The sequence below is a fragment of the Salvelinus namaycush genome, chromosome 6, assembly GCF_016432855.1.
Source record: "Salvelinus namaycush isolate Seneca chromosome 6, SaNama_1.0, whole genome shotgun sequence".
NCBI classification, from domain to species: Eukaryota; Metazoa; Chordata; class Actinopteri; order Salmoniformes; family Salmonidae; genus Salvelinus; species Salvelinus namaycush.
This window is the reverse complement of record NC_052312.1, coordinates 33,771,553-33,786,999: the sequence shown is the minus strand read 5'-3', so window position 1 is coordinate 33,786,999 and position 15,447 is coordinate 33,771,553.

Below are 15,447 nucleotides of genomic sequence, written 5' to 3'. Positions count from 1 at the left end.
TAAACGGATGGATGCATGGATATGGTGGTGCATGGATATGTATTCACCACCTTTGCTATGAAGCCCCTAAATAAGATCTGGTGCAACCAATTACCTTCAGAAGTCACATAATTAGTTAAATAAAGTCCAATAATGTGAATAGTTAGGCACGCTCAAGTTTTCAGATTTTATGTCTTATTTCTTCTCTGTTTCACAATAAAATATATTTTTGCATCTTCAAAGTGGTAGGCATGTTGTGTGAATCAAATGATACAATCCCCCCCCAAATTTAATTCCAGGTTGTAAGACAACAAAATAGGAAAAATGCCAAGGGGGTGAATACTTTCGCAAGCCACTGTAAGCACTCCCCCAGTTCTTAGTTTGTCCCTTCAGTACAAATTCTTCCACATACACAATGCAGTCTGTGTGAGGTCCTATACGGTGCGCATTGTGCTCCAGTACTGTCTCCGTCATCCATAGGGAACTATTTCCCCTGCTCTTCACTGGGTTGGAGTGGGTTTGTCTGCTCTGCTCTCAGCTGTTATCTATGGCCACATCAACCGCCTGACCAACAACACAACATGTGATTCTGATACAGTGCACTCCTCTCATAAGAACCACATCTGTCAAGGGCCACTAGATTTTTGTTACCGATTCATTCTTCATTCATGATTTGTGATTATTGATTCCTTTTCTGAGCCGAATAACATTGTAAGTATACAGCGGTATCTTTCTGCCCCGTGGTTTTCAACTAATACAAATGGTTGATTCTTACATCTGTGGTTCTTAGACATGGAGGGCCAATCAATCAAATGTATTTATTTATAAAGCCCTTCTTACATCAGCTAATGTCACAAAGTGCTGTACATAAACCCAGCCTAAAACCCTAAACAGCAAGCAATGCAGGTGTAGAAGCACGGTGGCTAGGAAAAACTCCCTAGAAAGGCCAGAACCTATGAAGAAACATAGAGAGGAACCAGGCTATGAGGGGTGGCCAGTCCTCTTCTGGCTGTGCCGGGTGGAGATTATAACAGAACATGGCCAAGATGTTCAAATGTTCATAGATGACCAGCAGGGTCAAATAATAATAATCACAGTGGTTGTTCAGGGTGCAACAAGTCAGCACCTCTTGAGTAAATGTCAGTTGGCTTTTCATAGCCGATCATTCAGAATATCTCTACCGCTCCTGCTGTCTCTAGAGAGTTGAAACCAGCAGGTCTGGGACAGGTAGCACGTCCGGTGAACAGGTCAGGGTTCCATAGCCGCAGGCAGAACAGTTGAAACTGGAGCAGCAGCACGGCCAGGTGGGCTGGGGACAGCAAGGAGTCATCAGGCCAGGTAGTCCTGAGGGATGGTCCTAGGGCTCAGGTCCTCAGAGAGAGAGAAAGAAAGAAAGAAAGAGAGAAAGAGAGAAAGAAAGAGAGAAAGAGAGAGAATTAGAGCGAGCATACTTAAATTCAGACAGGACACCGGAAAAGACAGGATAAATACTCCAGATATAACAGACTGACCCCAGCCCACCGACACATAAACTACTGCAGCATAAATACTGCAGCATAAATACTGGAGGCTGAGACAGGAGGGGTCAGGAGACACTGTGGCTCCGTACGACGATACCCCCGGACAGGGCCGAACAGGCAGGATATAACCCCACCCACTTTGCCAAAGCACAGCCCCCACACCACTAGAGGGATATCTTCAACCACCAACTTAGCATCCTGAGACAAGGCCGAGTATAGCCCACAAAGATCTCCGCCACGGCACAACCCAAGGAGGACAGCTGATCCCAGTGTCACATACTGTATGGTCTTTTTTCCTCATCCCCCCTTCGTGTCATTGGGGACCCATACAGTCTCGATGGCATCGTCTGCTCTGATGCTCTAAATACAGTAGGCTACAGTATTAGACTATATGCCATATGAGCTGTTCTGATGAACTCATCTCGTGGTTCACTACACTTTCTCTTTCCATTTTCCTTCCTTTTCTTCTCCCATCCCTCCATTTCTTACCTGACAACAGTGACTCACATCTCCCTACTGCCTATAGGGAGGGACTGAGCCCAGTCAGGCTCGCTAGCCCAGAAGGCTGGGCAAATAAACATGTTGTTTTTTGCTCATGAGGCAGAATTAACACAGCTGACCTTGCACTCTGCCCGCAGGTAGTTCTAATCTACTGACCGTCTACTGAATAGCATGTTGGATTTATGTGTGTGTGTGTGTATCAGGGCGGGGTAGAAGGAGTCGTGAGTGTGTATGTCTGTCTGTGTCTGTGTGCCTGCCTGCCTGTCTGTGTGTCTGTCTGTGTGAGATGATAATTCAAAAGGGGAAATGGGATACAGAGCTCCAGCCCCAAGTGTATCTGCCATGGGTATCTGCCCTACACCTGAGAGAAAGAGGCTAGCCAGTGACGCCACAGAGGGATTTATATGGTGATGATGATGCCTCATGGAAAGGGTAATGGAAAGGGTAGAGCGAGACATTGTGTGTAGGGGTGTGTGGCACACATAGAGAGAGAGAAAGAGAGAGAGAGGGGGAGCAAGAAAGAGTGTGGGAGAGACAGTATTTGAGTGTGCAGGTTTGGAGGAAAGCAGGTGTGTGAGGGTGTGGGAGTTTGTGTCTGCGTGCGTGTGTGCGTCCGTGCACGCTCCCGTGCGTGCATGAATGATCCATGAAGGACTCAAGTTAATGGGTGTTTTGAGACCACGATCCATTCTGAATAGCCTGGTTCCTCACAACTCCTCTACAGCAATACTAGGTCAAACGGTCTGTGATAAATCCTCATTAAATATGGATAAGCAGCATTTCATTAGCTGGTGTGTGTCTGTGTGTCTGTTCTACTAGCAGCGAGACTCAGAGGGAGGCTTTCCGCCTAACAGCTTGTCAAGGAGGAAACATGTCACACAGCCCCAAAATGTAATTCCTGCTGATGCAACACATAGCCAGTGAAATATTAGAATAATCCCTACAAAGAGAGAGAGAGAGAGAGAGAGAGAGAGAGAGCGTGTGTTTCTGTGTGTGAGAGAGAGAGAGAGCGTGTGTTTCTGTGTGTGAGAGAGAGAGAGCCTAGGGAAACAGATAATTAAAAGTGGAGGGAGGAGAAGGTGGTCTTGTTTAGTTTACAGCAGAATCCACCTGAGACACCCAGATGAGCTGTCACCTAAGCAGTGAACAGAGACAGACATTAGTTCATGGAGCATGAGATTTAAACAGGTGATAGAACGGACAGCCAGCTAGCTCCCCTTCCAGCCCTGGTTACCTTAGTCTGCAGTATTGCTAAATATAAAACCAACCCAAGTTATTTAAGTGGAACGAAGCTGTTGTCAGAATCTGAGGAGAAGCATTAATCTCAAAGCTCTCTAAAGAGATGGTAGTGGAGTAGTTAAAGCATTTGTGCCAGTAGAATCTCAGTGTGCTTCCTAAATGGCACCATATTCCCTATATAGTGCACTATATTTGACCAGAGCCCTACGGACCCTGGTCAAAAAGTAGTGCACTATATAGAGAATATGGTGTCATTAGGACACATCCTCAGACACCTTTTGAAGATCCAGCTTCATGTATTCTCTCTCTCTCTCTCTCTCTCTCTCTCTCTCTCTCTCTCTCTCTCTCTCTCTCTCTCTCTCTCTCTCTCTCTCTCGCTCTCTCTCTCTCTCTCGCTCTCTCTCTCTCTCTCTCTCTCTCTCTCTCTCTCTCTCTCTCTCTCTCTCTCTCTCTCTCTCTCTCTCTCTCTCTCTCTCTGACCCTGGCCTGTGAAATGTCAGACAGCTACAGCTTCTCAGCTCTGCATGCCGTCTGCTTGGTCCAAGGTGCTGACATTTTGGGATGAGAATCTGAGATATTCGCTGACATTTCCATTGGGGGAGATAGCTCCAAGAGCTGCAGTCATTTCTGTCTGACTCAGAAACACACGCTGTCAGTGGAAGAGCCGAGTGAGGATAGACAGAATGCGACAGAGGCCAGAGGAGAGGTGGAGGAGAGATGGAGCTTTCATCAGCTACCTTTACCAGGGCGACAAGGTCAACATCCCCCATTTACAAAATGGACTGCTGATATTAAGAGACACTTTAAAGGGTTGGCCCAGGTACAGGGGAATGACCCTACTAAAAGGGTTTTAGTTGATTAAAGATCACTCATCCAAATTAAAGTAGAATATTAGCAGTATTGTGGTGTACAGTGCCTTCGGAAAGTATTCAGACCCCTTGACTTTTTCCACATTTTGTTACATTACAGCCTTATTCTAAATTCGATTAAATAAAGAATAATCATCACCAATCTGCACACAATACCCAATAATGACAAAGCAAAAGCAGATATATATTTTTTTTTTTGCAAGTGTATAAAAAAACTAAAACAGAAATACCTTATTTACATAAATGTTCAGACCCTTTGCTGTGAGATTTGAAATTGAGCTCAGGCGCATCCTGTTTCCATTGATCATCCTTGAGAGGTTTCTACAACTTGATTGGAGTCCACCTGTGGTAAATTCATTTGATTGGACATGATTTGGAAAGACAAACACCTGTCTATATAAGGTCCCACAGTTGACAGTGCATGTCAGAGCAAACACCAAGCCATGAGGTCAAAATAATTGTCCGTTGAGCTCCGATACAGGATTGTGTAAAGGCACAGATCTGGGGAAGGGTACCAAAACATTTCTGCAGCATTGAAGGTCCCCAAGAACACATTGGTCCCCATCATTCTTAAATGAAAGAAGTTTGGAACTACCAAGACTCTTCCTAAAGCTGGCCGCCAAGCCAAACTGAGCAACCGGGGGAGAAAGGCCTTGGTCGGGGGGGTGACCAAGAACCCGATGGTCACTCTGAGCTCTAGAGTTCGTCTGTGGAGATGGGAGATCCTTCCAGAAGGACAACCATCTCTGCAGCACTCCACCAATCAGGCCAATATGGTAGAGTGGCGTGACGGAAGCCATTCTTACATTTACATTTACATTTAAGTCATTTAGCAGACGCTCTTATCCAGAGCGACTTACAAATTGGTGCATTCACCTTATGATATCCAGTGGAACAACCACTTTACAATAGTGCATCTAAATCTTTTAAGGGGGGGGGGGGGGGGTTAGAAGGATTACTTTATCCTATCCTATGTATTCCTTAAAGAGGTGGGGTTTCAGGTGTCTCCGGAAGGTGGTGATTGACTCCGCTGACCTGGCGTCGTGAGGGAGTTTGTTCCACCATTGGGGTGCCAGAGCAGCGAACAGTTTTGACTGGGCTGAGCGGGAACTGTACTTCCTCAGAGGTAGGGAGGCGAGCAGGCCAGAGGTGGATGAACGCAGTGCCCTTGTTTGGGTGTAGGGCCTGATCAGAGCCTGAAGGTACGGAGGTGCCGTTCCCCTCACAGCTCCATAGGCAAGCACCATGGTCTTGTAGCGGATGCGAGCTTCAACTGGAAGCCAGTGGAGAGAGCGGAGGAGCGGGGTGACGTGAGAGAACTTGGGAAGGTTGAACACCAGACGGACTGCGGCGTTCTGGATGAGTTGTAGGGGTTTAATGGCACAGGCAGGGAGCCCAGCCAACAGCGAGTTGCAGTAATCCAGACGGGAGATGACAAGTGCCTGGATTAGGACCTGCGCCGCTTCCTGTGTGAGGCAGGGTCGTACTCTGCGAATGTTGTAGAGCATGAACCTACAGGAACGGGTCACCGCCTTGATGTTAGTTGAGAACGACAGGGTGTTGTCCAGGATCACGCCAAGGTTCTTAGCACTCTGGGAGGAGGACACAATGGAGTTGTCAACCGTGATGGCGAGATCATGGAACGGGCAGTCCTTCCCCGGGAGGAAGAGCAGCTCCGTCTTGCCGAGGTTCAGCTTGAGGTGGTGATCCGTCATCCACACTGATATGTCTGCCAGACATGCAGAGATGCGATTCGCCACCTGGTTATCAGAAGGGGGAAAGGAGAAGATTAATTGTGTGTCGTCTGCATAGCAATGATAGGAGAGACCATGTGAGGATATGACAGAGCCAAGTGACTTGGTGTATAGCGAGAATAGGAGAGGGCCTAGAACAGAGCCCTGGGGGACACCAGTGGTAAGAGCACGTGGTGCGGAGACAGATTCTCGCCACGCCACCTGGTAGGAGCGACCTGTCAGGTAGGACGCAATCCAAGCGTGGGCCGCGCCGGAGATGCCCAACTCGGAGAGGGTGGAGAGGAGGATCTGATGGTTCACAGTATCAAAGGCAGCCGATAGGTCTAGAAGGATGAGAGCAGAGGAGAGAGAGTTAGCTTTAGCAGTGCGGAGCGCCTCCGTGACACAGAGAAGAGCAGTCTCAGTTGAATGACTAGTCTTGAAACCTGACTGATTTGGATCAAGAAGGTCATTCTGAGAGAGATAGCAGGAGAGCTGGCCAAGGACGGCACGTTCAAGAGTTTTGGAGAGAAAAGAAAGAAGGGATACTGGTCTGTAGTTGTTGACATCGGAGGGATCGAGTGTAGGTTTTTTCAGAAGGGGTGCAACTCTCGCTCTCTTGAAGACGGAAGGGACGTAGCCAGCGGTCAAGGATGAGTTGATGAGCGAGGTGAGGTAAGGGAGAAGGTCTCCGGAAATGGTCTGGAGAAGAGAGGAGGGGATAGGGTCAAGCGGGCAGGTTGTTGGGCGGCCGGCCGTCACAAGACGCGAGATTTCATCTGGAGAGAGAGGGGAGAAAGAGGTCAAAGCACAGGGTAGGGCAGTGTGAGCAGAACCAGCGGTGTCGTTTGACTTAGCAAACGAGGATCGGATGTCGTTGACCTTCTTTTCAAAATGGTTGACGAAGTCATCCGCAGAGAGGGAGGAGGGGGGGGGAGGGGGAGGAGGATTCAGGATGGAGGAGAAGGTGGCAAAGAGCTTCCTAGGGTTAGAGGCAGATGCTTGGAATTTAGAGTGGTAGAAAGTGGCTTTAGCAGCAGAGACAGAAGAGGAAAATGTAGAGAGGAGGGAGTGAAAGGATGCCAGGTCCGCAGGGAGGCGAGTTTTCCTCCATTTCCGCTCGGCCGCCCGGAGCCCTGTTCTGTGAGCTCGCAATGAGTCGTCGAGCCACGGAGCAGGAGGGGAGGACCGAGCCGGCCTGGAGGATAGGGGACATAGAGAGTCAAAGGATGCAGAAAGGGAGGAGAGGAGGGTTGAGGAGGCAGAATCAGGAGATAGGTTGGAGAAGGTTTGAGCAGAGATGATAGGATGGAAGAGGAGAGAGTAGAGGGGGAGAGAGAGCGAAGGTTGGGACGGCGCGATACCATCCGAGTAGGGGCAGAGTGGGAAGTGTTGGATGAGAGCGAGAGGGAAAAGGATACAAGGTAGTGGTCGGAGACTTGGAGGGGAGTTGCAATGAGATTAGTGGAAGAACAGCATCTAGTAAAGATGAGGTCAAGCGTATTGCCTGCCTTGTGAGTAGGGGGGGAAGGTGAGAGGGTGAGGTCAAAAGAGGAGAGGAGTGGAAAGAAGGAGGCAGAGAGGAATGAGTCAAAGGTAGACGTGGGGAGGTTAAACTTCTTTAGTAAGAGGCACATGCCAGCCCACTTGGAGTTTGCCAAAAGGCACCAAAAGACTCTCAGATCATGAAAAACAAGATTCTCTGGTCTGATGTATCCAAGATTGAACTCTTTTGCCTGAATGCCAAGCGTCACGTTTGGAGGAAACCTGGCACCGTCCCTACGATGAAGCCTAGTGGTGGCAACATCATGCTGTGGGGATGTTTTTCAGAGGCAGGGACTGGGAGACTAGCCAGGATCGAGGCAAAGATGAACAGAGCAAAGTACAGCGAGATCCTTGATGAAAACCTGCTCCAGACCGCTCAGGACCTCAGACTTTGGTGAAGGTTCACTTTCCAACAGGACAACGACCCTAAGCACACAGCCAAGACATTGCAGGAGTGGCTTCGGCACAAGTGTCTGAATGTCCTTGAGTGGCCCAGCCAGAGCCCACACTTGAACCCAATCGAACATCTCTGGAGAGACCTGAAAATAGCTGTGCATCAACACTCCACATCCAACATCACAGAGCTTGAGAGGATCTGCAGAGAAGAATGGGAGAAACTCCCCAAATACAGGTGTGCCAAGCTTGTAGCGTCATACCCAAGAAGACTCGAGGCTGTAATTGCTGCCAATGGTGCTTCAACAAAGTACTGAATAAATGGTCTGAATAATTATGTAAATGTGATATTTTAGTTTTTTATTTCTTATAAATTAGCAAAGATTTCTAAAAACCTGGGGTATTGTGTGTAGACTGATGATGGCAAAAAACAATGTAACACATTTTAGAATAGGGCTGTAATGTAACAACATGTGTAAAAAGTCAAGGGGTCTGAATACTTTCCAAAGGCAATGTATATGTCACATGACTTGGCATATAGTAGAGTACATAATGTATTTTCTGTGGCTGGGTGAGGTTTTTGTTTCTTTGTTGTTTTCACTGCATCTGGGCTCGGAGCCAATTGTCTTTACACCTGACAGCACTTCAGAATGCATGTCTTGTGCCAGGTCACTCTGGGAAAGACAGAGAGAGAGGGGTAGAGGAAGAGCAGGGGGATAAAGGGAGAGAAATAAGAAAGGAGAGAGGGATTGAGATGGAGGGGATGAGAGAGCTCTGAACAGACAAGAGCCAGTGGCACATTGGTGGCGAAGTGAAGCGATGTGCTGCCAAGGTCTCCTACTGTTAGTCTGATGCATCCCCACAACCCCTTCACTCTGCATCACTGCAAGTGCAACACAGAGGCTGCTGATACCTTATTCACTAGCGCACTACTTAGTTGTACTTACAGAGATCCTATAATTAACTTTGTTCTATTGAATTATGTTATTACACTGGTCTGATCAAAAGTAATGCACTGTATAAGGATTACAAAAGTGCCATTTGAGAGCTGTCTACACAAACAGACAGCAGTGACTAGAATATCCCATCCTGTAGTGTTAGGGTCTTGTCTGTCAGTGCTACTGATACCATCTCTGCTGGCTCTGAGTCATCCATCCACCCAGCCTTACTGCCCAGGGGAAAGGAATGGCAGGTGACAGTCCAAGCTCCCAGCTCTCTCGATGTCTACAGCAGCGTGACACTTGTGTTCTGTTAGAGCAGAGCTCCATGCCATCCGCATTCAGCTCCAGAGGAGGTCTCTGTCGAAGTGGAGCGGAACAATCATAAAACAACCGCTGGAAGAGAGGAATATCTCTCTCTCATATAAACACACGTACGCAAGCACGCACGCACGCACGCACGCACGCACGCACGCACGCACGCACGCACGCACGCACGCACACACACACACACACACACACACACACACACACACACACACACACGAGTGTGAGAGGACAATGCATTCTGCCATCCTGCCTGTGTGAAATGAAATCAATGTTAGCTTATCAGCCAGTGATCCTCAGTTACAGCTCTGTAAAGCTAAAATCTTCTCCAGTAGATACAGTGTGTTATGTGGCTAGGTTGGACACAACAGGAGGAGGAAGGACAGGCAGTGTGCCAGGCAGCTAATAATACACCTCAGCCCACAGAGAAAGGGGACCGGGGATCCTAACTGCCTCCTCCAAATGCAGGCTTTGTGACTTCAGCAATCACCATGGAAATCGCCAAGGCAACAGTGTTGAGTCAAGTTGCCGTAGTGACAGTGCTCCATTTTGCCACAGTCACCAGTGCTTAATTGTCATGAAAGATTTCAGCAGATTGTTTGATGAAATTATAGGCATTTGGGCAGAAGGCGGAGGGCATGTTTTTATGTTGTTTTGATTAAGAGGTAGAACAAAAATCACTTGAAATAGGAAATTGTCACCTCTTGATGAAATCATGTTTGCTGCAGTACGACTCCTGCATACTAACAAACTCTGGTTCAAATTAAACTCTTAGAGTCACCAGATGTCTCAACCTTAAAGACGAATCAATTAATAAAACATCTTAATTAAAGTAATTAAAAGTAGGGTTTGAGGAAAAGGCCCAGATTACATTCTCAGTGGATGGAATACCACTGGGTTGAGAGTGTACAGAACCCAACCTGACAACTGTTATGGTCCAACTGACCACCAATCTGGCAACCCTTGAGTTGAGCCACCAATCATCTCTCCTTGCTCCCTCTCAACTCCACCCCCCATTAAGGAGGCAGCAGCAGGTGTCTTTTCCCCTTTCAATCACACACGCACACACACACGCACACACTCCTCCCCTACAAGTCACCTTTAGCTCTCAGAACCCTCTTCTGAGTTGAGAGACGAGGAGGGGCAGCCCAGTGGGTGTGTGTGTGTCTCTCTGTGTGTGTGTGTGTGTGTACGTGCGTATGTGTGTGTCCCACCGAAACTACATCACACACCTAATCCCCCTCTGCCACTGCAGGAGTTGGAAGACTGCCAGCGTAGGGAGGAGCAGAGCTGGGCTGCTCTCTTCAACACATCTGACAGTCAGTGGGAGCCTCAGTTCGTCAATGAATAGAAACACTGTGGGGTAGAAGAAGAGAATCACTTGAAGGACACATGCTGTAATTGTAAGAAGTATGACAAATAAATATTGTGCTGTTCACAATGCAATCATGAGGAAAATACTTCAAGTGTTAATAAAATTGTGTTGACATGCTTTCTGGCAGCATGATCAAGTCTCTGGTTCTTACTTAGAGAGTGGGGCAATGGAAAACATGTCAGAGACAGAACGTGAGTAATACACAGTTTGGAAATGACTGTAATTGTAACTGTTGGGAAACATTGCGACAAGCCAGGACTGCTTTTACAGCTCTAGCTGAAGACTAAAACCTGCCCAAACCCGGTTCGCTTCACACCAAATGAGGTAAACCATTTGAATACATAAATTCATAATGGACTAATTACTAGGCACTTTATGCTTGGGAAATAATAGCTTGAGAGAGAGAGGCCTGGTGGTGTGTGTGTGTGTGTGTCTGTGTGTGTGTCTGTGTGTGTGTGTCTCCATTCCCTTACACTCACCCATCAGTGTTTATTGGGATTTGTTCTCTAAACAGTCTTTAATATATTTGCCTAGCAAAGAGAGAAAAAGTGTTAGCGATGCTAGCGCTACAATGTGCTGATGTCAGACAGAATGCTAGCAAAGGTCAATGGGAGCGATGCTAACAAGGCTAGCCAAGCCAAACAAGAAGACAGTGATCTGAAGATGCCCATGACCCAAGTCTCAGCCCTGAAGAATATAACGGATCTTTGAAGAGAATTCATCCAACATCAGCAGTGCATTAACAAAACTGCAAAGGGCCGAGAGAGAGAGAGAGAGAGAGAGAGAGAGAGAGAGAGAGAGAGAGAGAGAGAGAGAGAGAGAGAGAGAGAGAGAGAGAGAGAGAGAGAGAGAGAGAGAGAGAATAGCAGCTGAAGCATTGCACCCTTTCAGGGCAGTGAAGTGATTGCACTTACAAGGTCTACTGCAGCCTCTTCACCTCTCAGAGACACAGAAAGAGATTCTTCAGTGAGCACATCTTAAATGCACCCAACCATTCAGTGCTGGCACTGACCTAGAAATGAATGGCAGGCCACCAAAAGCCGGAGAGACAATCATAAAAAGAAAGAAAAAACACTTATCAAATCAAATCAAATCAAATGTTATTGGTCACATACACATATTTAGCAGATGTTATTGCGGGTGTAGCAAAATGCTTGTGTTCCTAGCTCCAACAGGGCAGTAGTGTCTTACAGTTCACAACAATACACACTAATCTTAAAGTAAAATAATGGAATTAAGAAATATATAAATTTTTAGATTGAGCAATGTCGGAGTGACATTGACTAAAATACAGTAGAATAGAATGCAGTATATTCATGAGATGAGTAAAGCAGTATGTAAACATTATTTAAACATTATTAAAGTGACTAGTGTTCCATTATTAAAGTGGCCAATGATTCCAAGGCTATGTATATAGGGCAGCAGCCTCTGGTACAGGATTATGAAACCGGGTGGAAGCCGGCTAGTGATGGCTGTTTAACAGTCTGATGGCCTTGAGATAGAAGCTGTTTATCAGTCTCTCTGTCACAGCTTTGATGCACCTGTACTGAGCTCAACTTCTGGATGATAACGGGGTGAACAGGCCGTGGCTCGGGTGGTTGATGTCCTTGATGATCTTTTTGGCCTTCCTGTGACATCAGGTGGTGTAGGTGTCCTGGAGGGCAGGTAGTTTGTCGCCGGTGATGCGTTGGGCAGATCGCACCACCCTCTGGAGAGCCCTGCGGTTGCGGGTGCTGCAGTTGCAGTACCAGGCGGTGATACAGCCCAACAGGATGCTCTCAATTGTGTATCTTTAAAAGCCAAGCCAAATTTCTTCCCCAAGGCAGCCGATTGTTTGGTCAGTCGGCAGTATCAGATATCTGGGATGCTCATATCTACGCTTATAGAAAAGCTCTCACAGATTTAGGGCTCTATTCGATCAGATCTGCTTTAGCCGACATCCGCCTAGCGGTTGTTTTGGTCGGTGGAACTGCATTAGATCGGTACAATTCACAAGCGGCTCCTGGTAATATAGGCTTGTGACAAGGCCCATGTTATTTTTTAGATACCCCTACCCGAGGTAGAACAAAACACGACCATGTTTTTTTCACATCCCTACTGTCTCCCTTATATAAAATGGATGGTTGTGTAAAAATATTGTACCGCAAAAGTTGTTAAATTTATAGATATTGTGACATACCCCCTAAACTCAAAAAGTGCAGAATAATACCTCGTTGGAGGGGGGATGGGCCACATAAGCTCATGTAACCCTTATGTAACCCATAAGCTCATGTCTGCCCTACATACACAAACTAACAGCATTAGGATATATTAATGAATCTTCTAAATATATAACTGTAAACACAGAGATACAATAGGTGGAAATGTCAACAATGAATATTTATGATGAATGTAAGCTTTACTTTTTGGTAGCTGATTAATAGACAACTTTGCAAGTCAAATTTGCTCACATTCAGTGCTGTATGGTCCTGCTTGACTAAAATATATTCAGTTACACGTGTTATTTTATATTGTGATTAGTGGAATATGCTCTAAGGAATACAAGTCGGCTCAGACATTGGAATTAGATTTATTTGGGTCCTGGGTTCCTTAAAAGATGTTGTATATTTAGCCCCTACCTACTCTTGTAATTAAGTCAGGGGCCATCACATATTATCTTTGGGGCCACCATGGATTTAGCCTCAAATCCAATATGGTGTCCAAAATCCAATATGGCTGCCATAATTCCATTTGATGGAGGTTAAATCACCTGTAAATATAAATTTTGTACAGAAATGTGTACAACACTCATGCCCTTAAAGACCGTTTTGGTGTAAATCAATTTGATTCGGAATCCAATATGGCCAACGTGGTTACACTCAAACACCTTCACCAGCATATAAATGACCCTTGTTTATTTTGTATTGAATGTGTTATTCTATCTTTAAAAGGATTTCATAAGGCTCTTGGTATATCTAGGATTAGGAGTGGCACTGCCATGCCTCTGCTGTCTTTGAATACCTGCATCCAAATAGCTTTTCAATGTTTGTTCATGTTTAAATCTCATGCACACACTTACAGCATATCAACAATGGACAATTCCACCAAAGAATTATATAATAACAAGCCTTTCACGACACGAGCACATAGTAGCGTAACCAAGTTACAGGAAAGAAACGTGGTATACAACGGTCAGCTACTCTAGTAGCCTATATGCACAGCTCTAACCTTTCCCCTCTTTTTCCCAACTGCAAGGTTGATTGAATGCCTTTGAGATGGCAGGACATAAGTGTGTCCTAAAAGGGTGAGGAGACAAAGTAGCCAGTGGTGGTTGTAGTTCTGGTGCCTGACCAGCTTGCACAGCTAACTGGTCATTCTGGGCAAGAGACAGCGACAAGGGCAGTATCCTTCCTGTATGACTGGTGGGTTATTGGGGCTGTGTGGTGATCAATATCCAATTCTACAACAGTTGGGTGCGGACACTCAGGAGATGCTGCTTGCATGCCAACTAGACCCATTGACTAATCTCAGCCTGAATGATGCTGGGGATACTTCAGTAGTGGAATGGTTAGTTGTATGGTTGTGAAAGAGAGTCTGTGAAAGGAATGTCACAAACAGAGCTGCCCTTAGATCTTTCCAATGCCTAATTGACCTGTGGGAGGAGTTTTTTTATGTTGAATGTGGAACAAATCCTGTAGGTCAAGTCCTTCATATTCCTTTTGATAGTTGGGTAGAATGATCATTTAAAGCTGATATTAACTGTGGGTGGTTGGATGTGATTACGGTCTGGGGCAGGCCCAGCAGGAGATGAGGAGATGAGGAGAGTGACAGAACCGGTGAGGGTGACCTCAGGTTAACAAGAGGTTACTTAAAGTTGATCTCATAGACTATGACTAAGGACAGTAAAAGGGTCGCAGAGGAGTTGGAGCTAGTCATGCATGGTGCACAAAGGCCACTATCTCACGGTCAATCCCCAGGCACCATACATAATGACATACATCTTTGTTTAAGTTTGACCATCCTAAGGGGCCTCTGGTTTGCCATGAATGGCATATGTCCTTAAAAGGATATTGGGATTACTGTACAGTTTCCCAGACCAATGTATGAGTCACCCCAACATGAGAGCTCGTTCTTTACATGCGAGTCCAATTCAGGTATCACAAGGGCTGCCCAGACATGGGTGGAAGCAAAATAGGTACATACGATGGAAATGCACACCAGCACTTTCCACGTGGCATTTTGGCTGTTGAATGGCCTACTGACAGTCTGTCAGTGGCATTCCAGTTCCTTGGTGTCTCTGTCTGCAGTTACTGCCAGAGGGGAGGACTGAAGGTGGAGGGGACCTATCAAGGACCGTTCTGGGAGATTCAGGATGGCATTGATATTGGAGAGCTGCAATTCCTATGACATGTGAAGGCCCACTAAGCTGATGGCATTTCTTGTCAATGAGTGTCAGGTCGTGTTGGTTCATTGTAGTGAACACCAGCCTTATATTGTTGTCGTCATGCATGGTTGCATTCTCCCCATACACCATAATGTCACCAGGTCAACAGATACAGCAACTCCAGGGCAGACAACCACGACGGGGCTCATGATTTTCTGTAAAAAGCAATGTGCCAGCTCAACCTGAACAGCCCAAGAGTGCACCGCATCACGAATGCAGTGAGCCAGCGGAAGGTCATGTTGGATTCAGGCAGCCATTTTGGACTAGCTATGAATCAAAGCTCACTTCTAAATGATAAGGAGGTGACTTAAGAGCCTAATCCTGGAGGTACAAGTTATACCACAGCGGGGGCAAGTTGTAGAGCTAGGGAGAGGGTGTCACGGTTGGATTCTCTTTCCTTTCGTTGGAGCCTCCCAGTAGCCTCATTGATCCTTAAAGAGGCTCGTGACTTGGAACACTATGTGTTGCCATGACAAGCAGTTTGTTGCTGTTTCTATATCCAGGTGTTTGAGTGTAATTACGACAGGCATATTGTATTCCCAACATAGTTGAATTGCACAAAAATAGTCTTGAGTACAGATCATAAGAACAGTGCACAAATCTCA